Source organism: Prionailurus bengalensis, chromosome E3, assembly GCF_016509475.1.
Source record: "Prionailurus bengalensis isolate Pbe53 chromosome E3, Fcat_Pben_1.1_paternal_pri, whole genome shotgun sequence".
Lineage (NCBI taxonomy): Eukaryota > Metazoa > Chordata > Mammalia > Carnivora > Felidae > Prionailurus > Prionailurus bengalensis.
In genome coordinates, this window is record NC_057357.1 from 6899316 (window position 1) to 6908807 (window position 9492).

Here is a 9492-nt window from a genome sequence, read left to right on the forward strand (position 1 = left end):
CAAGCAAACAAACAAAATCACTTTCGAACCTCCTTTGGATTCTAATATCTTGATCACCCAAACGTTACTTTCCCTACCTTTCCTTAAGACTAGAGACATACCACAATTTAACAGTCATTAGAGTTTCCTTTCCTCAAAATGCACAGAGAACTAAGAACCCAAGGCATATAAGAACCAGGATAAACCCAGAGCGATTAATTCCCTAGCAATCCCCACATTCGGGATACAACTGGGAGTGAATCTGGCTTCAGCAGAGTGGTCTTAAAATACTCTCCTATTTGCTGGTTATGTGATCATGGGTGAGTCTGTCTCTGAACTTCAATTTCTTCATCTACAGAATAGATACAATCCCAATATCATGCTGTTTTTATAAGAATTACTGGTATGGGAGATGTTATCTGTGAAAACCCTTGGTGAAAGTATCATTTAAATAATTGTTCTTAATCTAGGGTTATTTGTATCTAAGCCTGCAGGCTTCCAGAGAAGGACTTTGGTTTCCTTCATGAATTTACTCACCTGAATGTGTAGGTAGTAACCACACTTTATAAATAATAAAAGTTCCCATAGTTTTGCTAATTGTCAAATGTTATGATTCTCCCACTTGCCCTGCACGCCCCCCCCCCCCAAAAAAAAAACACTTAAAAAGTTTTCCAAACAATCACATTTTTTAAAGACAAGCAAATCATGGGGTGCCTGGGTGGCTCAGTCCATTGAGCATCCAACTTCACCTCAGGTCATGATCTCACAGTTTGTGAGTTCGAGCCCCGCATCAGGCTCTGTACTGACGGCTCGGAGCCTGGAGTCTGTTTCAGATTCTGTGTGTCCCTCTCTCTCTGCCCCTCCCCTGCTCACGATCTCTCTCTGTTTCAAAAATAAATAAACATTAAAAAAATCAAAGACAAGCAAATCAGAGATATGGAGTCTTTTCCCATTTATAATTCACCCAAACCCAGTGAAAGGGTGTTTACTTTGGAGAAGAGAAACTCACACGCTGAAACGCCTTGTTATTACTGGTAACTCCCAAGTCATTTCTCTGACTTTCATTGTATGGAATTATGCTTCAGGAATTTAGGACTCAAATTCATATTCATGCAGCACACCTTGAGAATACACAATTCTAATGTCTTCAAGGTTTTTTATTTTTAATTATTATTAAAACCCTAGCAATGACACAATTGGGACTCTCCCTCTCCTGTAGCCAGAGGTTAGCAGTTTGATGAATAGTCTCCCAGAATGTTTTTTCTACACATATACTACCAGATATGTAATATTCTTACAAATAATATATATACACTGGTATTTCTTACTTACTTATTTATGGGGGGGCGGGGTCAGGGAGGGGAGGGGCAGAGAGAGCCCAAGCAGGCTCTGCACTGTCAATACAGAGCTCCACGTAGGGCTTGAACTCACGAACCATGACATCATGACCTGAGTGGAAATCAGAGTTGGACACTTAACCAACTGAGCCACCCAGGTTCCCCTACACTGGTATTTCTTGATTTACAAAATTAAGACATTATCAGGCTCCCCATTGTGGAAGATAAGGAGTTCCCTTCTCCTGCCTCCATTTTTGTACATGCTTTGTATTTTTACTTCTTCTATTTGTACTTAAAAATTTGGGGGGGCTCGCGTTTGCTCTTTTATCAGCCCATATGTAATGCATGATCCCCACCATGTTTAGGTAAGGATATTGGTGCCTGTACCTTCTGCTCCACTTGTCCCACCTTCATATCTGTCAGCTGAACCCTGACAATGTCAAGGACGACAACATTCATATTCTCTTCTGCAGGCAGAGTTGACTTTCCCGTTTTGTCTGTTGGTTCCATGAGTTGACTATTTCAGAATCAAGATTCAAATCACACCACATTTTGTTTGCTTCCTGTTTGGCCTTGAGTTTCTTATGTAATTTTTTTACCTGTTATTTCTAATTGTCTTATTTTCTTCTTATTGATGGAATAGACATGTTTTCTTCAAGTCATGAACATGATCTGACTTCTTAATCATTCTATTACTTAGATCTATTTCATTTCTCTTGTTGAAAACATTCTACCTGGAGCTGCCTTTCTGTTCTAATATGGAACAAACAGCTTTCTAGCTTCACTGTTCAACTGTGATCCTGAGATTGCATTTCACTGGACTTCCTCATTGGTCGCATTATTTCTTGTATCTTATGTTTTTCTTTTTGGTAATGGGGGAAGTAAGATGGTTTTCATCCTTTTTTGATGGTGTACATTCTCAAGTAGCTTACTTAGAAAGTACTTGAAAGGTAATCCTCCTGAGTTTATATCTGAAAATACCATTATGCCTTATATGAATATAGAATTCTCATTTGTAAGTAATTTTCCCTCAGAACTTTCAAGGCATTGTTCCATTATATTCTACACTTTGGTGTCCCCAGAGAGAAATCTGATGTTAGTCTGATTCTCATTCTTTTGTACATAATATTTCTCTTTGGAAATTGTTTGGATCTACTATTTATTCTTGGTAGTCTGAAATTTCACAACACTGAATATAGATATTTGTCTTTTTCTCATTCGGCTTGGCATTCAGTTAGTCCTTCAACCTTGAGATTCCTTCAATTCTGATAAATTTTCTTTTATGATTTCTTTGATAATGTCTTTCCCTGTGTTTTCCCTCTCACTTGTTTATTTTTTTTGGAACTTCAGTTACTCTGATGGTGGTCCTCCTGAACTGATCCTCATTCTTCTCCCAACTTTTTCAATACTTTGTTCCTTTCTGGTCTGTAGTCTGGAATCTTTCCTTGCCTTTATCTTCAAACCCTTCCCATGAATTTTGTCCTGATAATTATTTAATCTCTGATATTGTTCCTGTTTCATAGCTTCTTGCTCAATGGTTACAGTCCCTGTTTTCTCAAATCTGTTGAGAATATAGAGAGCAATTGCCGTACCTTCTCTGAGTTGTGTCTGTTTTTCCTGCAGACAGTTTTTTCATTCACTTGGGTGTTTCTATCTTGATGGTTTTCTTCTTGTGCCTGATCATGCATATTTAAGAATGGGAGCGTGGGTTAATTTTTCTGGACAAATGGTTTGGATTTTTTGTATATACACATCTATGTGTTCCCATTAGGATTTTCCCATGAATAGATTAGCTGACCAGGTGTCGTATGGAGGTGATAAAACATTTCTTAACTGGCAGGTAAGGAGAAATGCATTGTGATTCTTGATCTTTTGTATATGACTTGTTTTTACTGTCTGGAAATTTGTAGGATCTTTTCTTTCACCAGAATTTTGAAATTTTACAATGATGTGCTTTGGCACAGGTTAATTTTAATCTATTTTTCTGGGCTACTCATTGGAACCTTTAAATTTGGAAATATTTACTTCTGCTTTGAGTTATTTATAATTTGCTATCCTCTATTATTTTTTGTTCTGTACTTCTGAAATGCTTCTATTCAGATTTTGGATTGCCTAGACTTCAAGATTCATATAACTTCATCTTTTCTAGATTGTTGTCATTTTTGCTCTGCTGCATGGGAGAGTTTCTCAACTTCATCTCCCAACCCTACTATTGAGTTGTTCGTTTCTACCATCATTTTTAATTTCCAAGAGTCCTTTTTGATCTTGGACTTTTTAATGTTTATTTTTGAGAGAGCAAGCGAGCAGGGGGAGGAGCAGAGGAAGAAACCCAAGCAGACTCCACGCTGTCAGCACAGAGCCTGACATGGGGCTCAGTCTCACCAACTGTGAGATCATGACCTGAGCTGAAATCAAGAGTCACACTTAACTGAATGAGCCACCCAGGCACCCCTGATCTTGGCCTTTTAAAAACAGAATCTTATTTTTGCTTCATGGAAGCAGTATCGTATCTCTCAAGTATGCTAATATTATTTTTTGTTCAATTTTCTTTCCCTTGCATGGCTTTTCTTTCAAACCCCCTGCCAGCACTATTTGTTTTTGTCTCTATCGTGTCAGAGATCTTCCTAAATATCTGTGGTTCTTGATCTATTTAAGAGTGAGATACTAAAAAGCTGATCAGAAGTGCTGAGACCTTGGGGTAATCTAGCTGGCTTGTTTCCTTGTGGAACTCACAGTGTCAGTGTCTTTAGGTTTTCCCTCTAGGGATGGTCATATTTCCCAGAGAAAGATCTTCTAGGCTCCTGCCTAGAGGATATACACCTGTCTGATAGCATTCCATTTACCCAATGAGATATGGGGATAAGTGGGGACTCACCATTCCCTATGCAATTTACTTAATCCCCCTGTATTCATCATGAATCTGTTTTTAACCTTGCCCAATATATTCTAGTACAGAGACTTTTTTTTTTTTTTTTTTACGTAATTGAGAAAACAAACTTCCAGTTTACTCCCAGAGTGGGGAAGGGTCAGACGATCAGCTTTGTGGAGTGAGAGAATATAATGGCTTTTAAAACATTTTTTTTTTATTGTACAGAATGAGAGCATGCACAAGTGGAGAAGGTGGGCAGGGGGAGGGAGAGTCTTAAGTGGGCTCCACACTCAGCACAGAGCCCAACCCCACGACCTTGAGATCATGACCTGAACCAAAATCAAGAGTCAGATACTCAACCAACTGAGCAAGCCAGGCACCCCTATAATAGCTTTTAAAAAAATTATTGGGAAATTCCTATATTCACAGGAAAAAAAAAACAGAATGGCATAATAATCACCAACCCCACCTGCCATTACCACATTGCCAGTTCTACCCATTTCTCTCTTCCACTTCCCTCATTCCATATTACTTTGAAACAAATTTTGAACATAATTCCATCTATAATCATTCAGTACAGATCTTGAAACTTAAGGACTTTTTAAAAAATATTTTTGAGAGAGAGAGCATGAACAGGGGAGGGGGAAACAGTGAGAGGGACACACAGAATCCAAAGCAGGCTCCAGGCTCCAAGGTGTCAGCACACAGCCCAACACAGGGCTGAAACCCACAAGCCGTGAGATCATGACCTGAGCTGAAGTCGGACGCTCAACCGACTGAGCCACACATGTGCCCCCCAAATTAAGGACTTTTTAATATAACCTTAACATGATTAAACCTGAAAAAATTAACACTTCTTTAATATCAAAAATAACACTTCTTTAATGTTCAAGTTTCCAATTGTCTCATAAACGTCATGTGTTTTATTTATTCTTACATTCATTTGTTGCAATAATAGAACTAATATCCACAAATTCTGGCTGGTCAATATTTTTTAAGTTTGTTCATTTTTAGAGAGAGAAAATGATGGAGGGACAAAGAGGGAGAGAGAATTCCAAGCAGTTTCCACACTGTCAGGACACAGCCTGACATGGGACTGAAACCCACAAACCACAAGATGATGACCTGAGCCAAAACCAAGAGTCAGACGCTCAGCTGACTGTGCCACCCAGGCACCCCATAGTTAATAGTCTTTTAAGTCTGTATAAGTTTCCCTCGTGTACAATTTTTTCATTGGAATTTACTCAATGAGGAGATAGAGTTGTCTTCCAGAGTTTCTCACAGACTGGATTTTGCTGATCGCATCTCTGAAGTGTAGTTTAACATTTTTCTCTGTCTTCTTCATTTTCTGTAAATTGGTAGTTGGATCTAGATATTTAACGGTTTCTTTCTACTGTTCTATCTTCAAGTTCACTAATTCTTTCCTGTCTGCTCTATTCTGCTGTTGAGCTCATCTAGTAAACTTTTCATTTCCATTATGTTTTAGTTCTAAAATTTCAATTTGGTTTTTCATCTGTTCTATTTCTTTGCTGAGACTTCACTGACCCTAGGCTATCATCTGAATGATGTCTTTTAAAATGTGAGCACATGGTAGAGTGGCAGAATGGGGTAGTCAGCCTCCAAGCTGGCTCCTAATGATCCCTGTCTCCTACTCTTCATACCTTTGTGTAACTCCTCCCAAATTCTACCAGGGTGAGTCTGTATAACCAATAGCATATGGCAGAAATCATAATGTATCACTTCTGACATTAGGTTATAAAGGACTATGGCTTCAGTCTTGAGCACGCTTTCTCTCCCACGCACACAATCTCAGATCATTTGCTCTGGGAGAAGCAAGCTGTCCCATGGTCAGGAGATTTGGGTAGTCTGTGGAGAGGCCCATGTGATAGAGAACTAAAGTCTCTAGCCAACAGCCATGGAACCTACTACCTATGACATAAGTGAATTTTGAAGCATGACCCCCCCCCCCCAGTTGAGCCTTCAGATGAAAATGCAGTTCTAACAGAAGCGTGAATGTAATCTAATGAGACTTGGAGCCAGAACCACCAGCTAAGCTGTCTGCAGATCCCTGGCCCACACAAAAAAATGTGTATGGTAATAAAGTTTTTTTTAAGCTGTTAAGTTTGGGGGAATTTGGTATATAGCAGATAACAATGCATCAAGGTTTGTACCTGATTCCCTGATCTACCACTAATTAAACGATGCAAGACATCTTGCATTAAAAGATGAATAGTCTTGTGAGCTCAGTTTCTTTCATTGGAGACCAATGACCATTTTTGCCCCACTTTTCAAGGTTGGTATGAGTTGCACATAAAATATACAAGAACATTATACAACTATCAAACCCAACATATTTTGCAGATGAAAACTGGAAGCCCAAAGGAATGAAAAGAATTGACAGATGAAGCATCAAGAAGCAGAGGAATTGCAGAACTTATCCAGGCTTCAACTATTTCAACAAAGAGCCAGGGAGCACCTGGCTGGCTCAGTTGGAAGAGCAGGTGACTCTTCATCTTGAAGTTGTGAGTTTGAATCCATGTGGGGTATAGAGATTAAATAAAAACTTAAAGAAAAAAAAAGCCAGAACTGGAACCCATGGCTCATGACTCCAGGTTCAGTTATTTTTGCTACTATACCTAAAATCTCATGTGCTATTATCATTAAACATGGTCACTCCACGTTTCAGGAAAATAGACAGCAGATAAATTATAGATCGTAGATGGTAGACCAAGATAATTCCATTTTTTCTAACTATGACAAACTCGGCATAAATGCGAGAGAGTCAGAGTTGTTTCAATTCAGCTTTAATATCGTAAAGCTGACAAATGGTCAGTTAACTCCTCCTTTCTGTTGCCCTGCCAGTCACCCCAACACACGGAGTTCAGGCACATGGGCACCCAGCCAGAAGGTGACTAACACCATCTCTTTGCACCCAAGCCATGTACAATAAGCACATAGCTCCTTTTCTTTTAAACCTCGCTGGACAAGTTGGTATCAGTATCTTTAAAATACAAATGCTCCTTTCTTATGCAATTTTAGTAAAAAATAGTTGACTGGGAGGAGAGAAAAGAGGCTAGTAGTATTTTGAACCAACAAGGTTAGACCATTTGGGCAACCATGACTCACCTCAACAGGGTTTCAAACTTTTTTTCATTAAAAAGTTTTCTCAAAATATTTTTGTAAACTACCTCACCTTCTGCCTTTCCCCCAACTTCAGTCTTCTGATAGGGGGTAAAAGTAGCATTTAAAAATGTTGAAAAAGGGGCGCCTGGGTGGTGCAGTCGGTTAAGCGTCCGACTTCAGCCAGGTCACGATCTCGTGGTCCGTGAGTTCGAGCCCCGCGTTGGGCTCTGGGCTGATGGCTCAGAACCTGGAGCCTGTTTCCGATTCTGTGTCTCCCTCTCTCTCTGCCCCTCCCCCATTCATGCTCTGTCTCTCTCTGTCCCAAAAATAAATAAACGTTGAAAAAAAAATTTTTTTTTAAATAAAAAAATAAAATAGAAAAATGTTGAAAAAGAAGCTGATCTCAATCAGATTAAAAAAATAGGTATATGTGGACTCAAACTGGCAGGGAAAACACAAGCATAAAAACAGTTGTGTTGATGGGGCACCTGGCTGGCTCTGTCAGTAAAGCATAGGACCCTTGACCTCAGGGTCTTGAGTTCAAACTCTACATTGAGCATTGAGAATAAAAATAATTAATCAATCCAAAATAGTTGTGTTGGAATGGTAGGATCATTTTTCCATTCTTAGTTTTGTTTTTAATTAAAATATATATTTATATACAATATAGAACTATATGTATATAGAACTATATATTTATATATAAAATAGAGTTATATATATGTTTATATATGATATAGAATTATATATATAGAACTATATAGTAATGTTTTATATACAATTTAGGTTATATTTTTTTTTAATTTTTTTTTAACGTTTATTTATTTTTGAGACAGAGAGAGACAGAGCATGAATGGGGGAGGGTCAGAGAGAGGGAGACACAGAATCCAAAACAGGCTCCAGGCTCCGAGCTGTCAGCACAGAGCCCGACGCAGGGCTTGAACTTACAGACCGGGAGATCATGACCTGAGCTGAAGTCGGCCGCTTAACCGACTGAGCCACCCAGGCGCCCCTAGGTTATATTTTTTTACACTGTATTTTTTAAATTAAAATTCAAATTTTATACAATGGCTTAACAGAATGGGATTTAATAAATCTTTTGGACTTAAATAATAACTAGTTATGGTTTAGTTTTTCACCCTATGTGTATCTTTAAAGATTCTTAAGTTGCAAGCAACCCAAACTAACTCTGGCTACTTAAACAAAAAAGAGAACCTATTCTAAAGAGTATGGGAGAGCAGAGAGGACTACAAAGAAGCCTTGGAGAAGCAGGAAGCAGGTAACCACAGAAAAATGTCCATTCCACTGAGCATAAGGCCCTGCCACTGGACTGAGTGAATGCTTTCCAACTATTTGTTTCTTCTGTGCTCAATCCCTAGGTCTAAGATTCAGAGTCCTTGGCCAGAGATGTGCCAAGCTAGGATGGCCTGAGCTGATAAATGAAAGAGGGAGTTGAAACGGAGTCTCTTGGGTCCACTTCCACATGGGAAAGCAAAACACCAAAGATCTCATCCCACCAACATAGCCCTCAGCAGCGGGCATAGTCACCTCAAAAGTTGATGAGGATGCTCATTGGAAGATCTAATGTCCACTAAATCGTAGCTTTGTTCTCACCACTAAAGGAGACATTTGTGAGAACATGAATGGTCTCTCAAGAGTATTTCTTTAAGGTATTTTTTTAAGCTTATTTATTTATTGAGATCCTGGAGGGGGGGTGAGGCATAGAGGGAGGGAGAGAGAGAATCCTAAGCAGGCTCCATGCTGTCAGCACAGAGCCTGACACAGGGTTTGATACAGAAACTGTGGAATCATGATCTGAGCCAAAATCAAGAGTCAAATTCTTAACCAACTGAGCCACCCAGGCACCCCTATTTTTTTTTTAATATTTGAGAGAGAGAGAGAGAGAGAGAGAGAGAGAGAGAGAAACATGTGAGCGAGGGAGGGAGAGAGAGAGAGAGAGAGAGAGAGAGAGAGAGAGAGAACGTGTAAGCGAGAGAGGGAGAGGGAGAGGGAGAGGGAGAGGGAGAGAGGGAGAGAGGGAGAGAGGGAGAGAGGGAGAGAGGGAGAGAGGGAGAGAGGGAGAGAAGGAGAGAGGGAGAGAGGGAGAGAGGGAGAGAGGGAGAGAATGAATCCCAAGCAGGCTCTGCACTATCTGTGCAGAGCCCAATGCAGGGCTTTATCCCA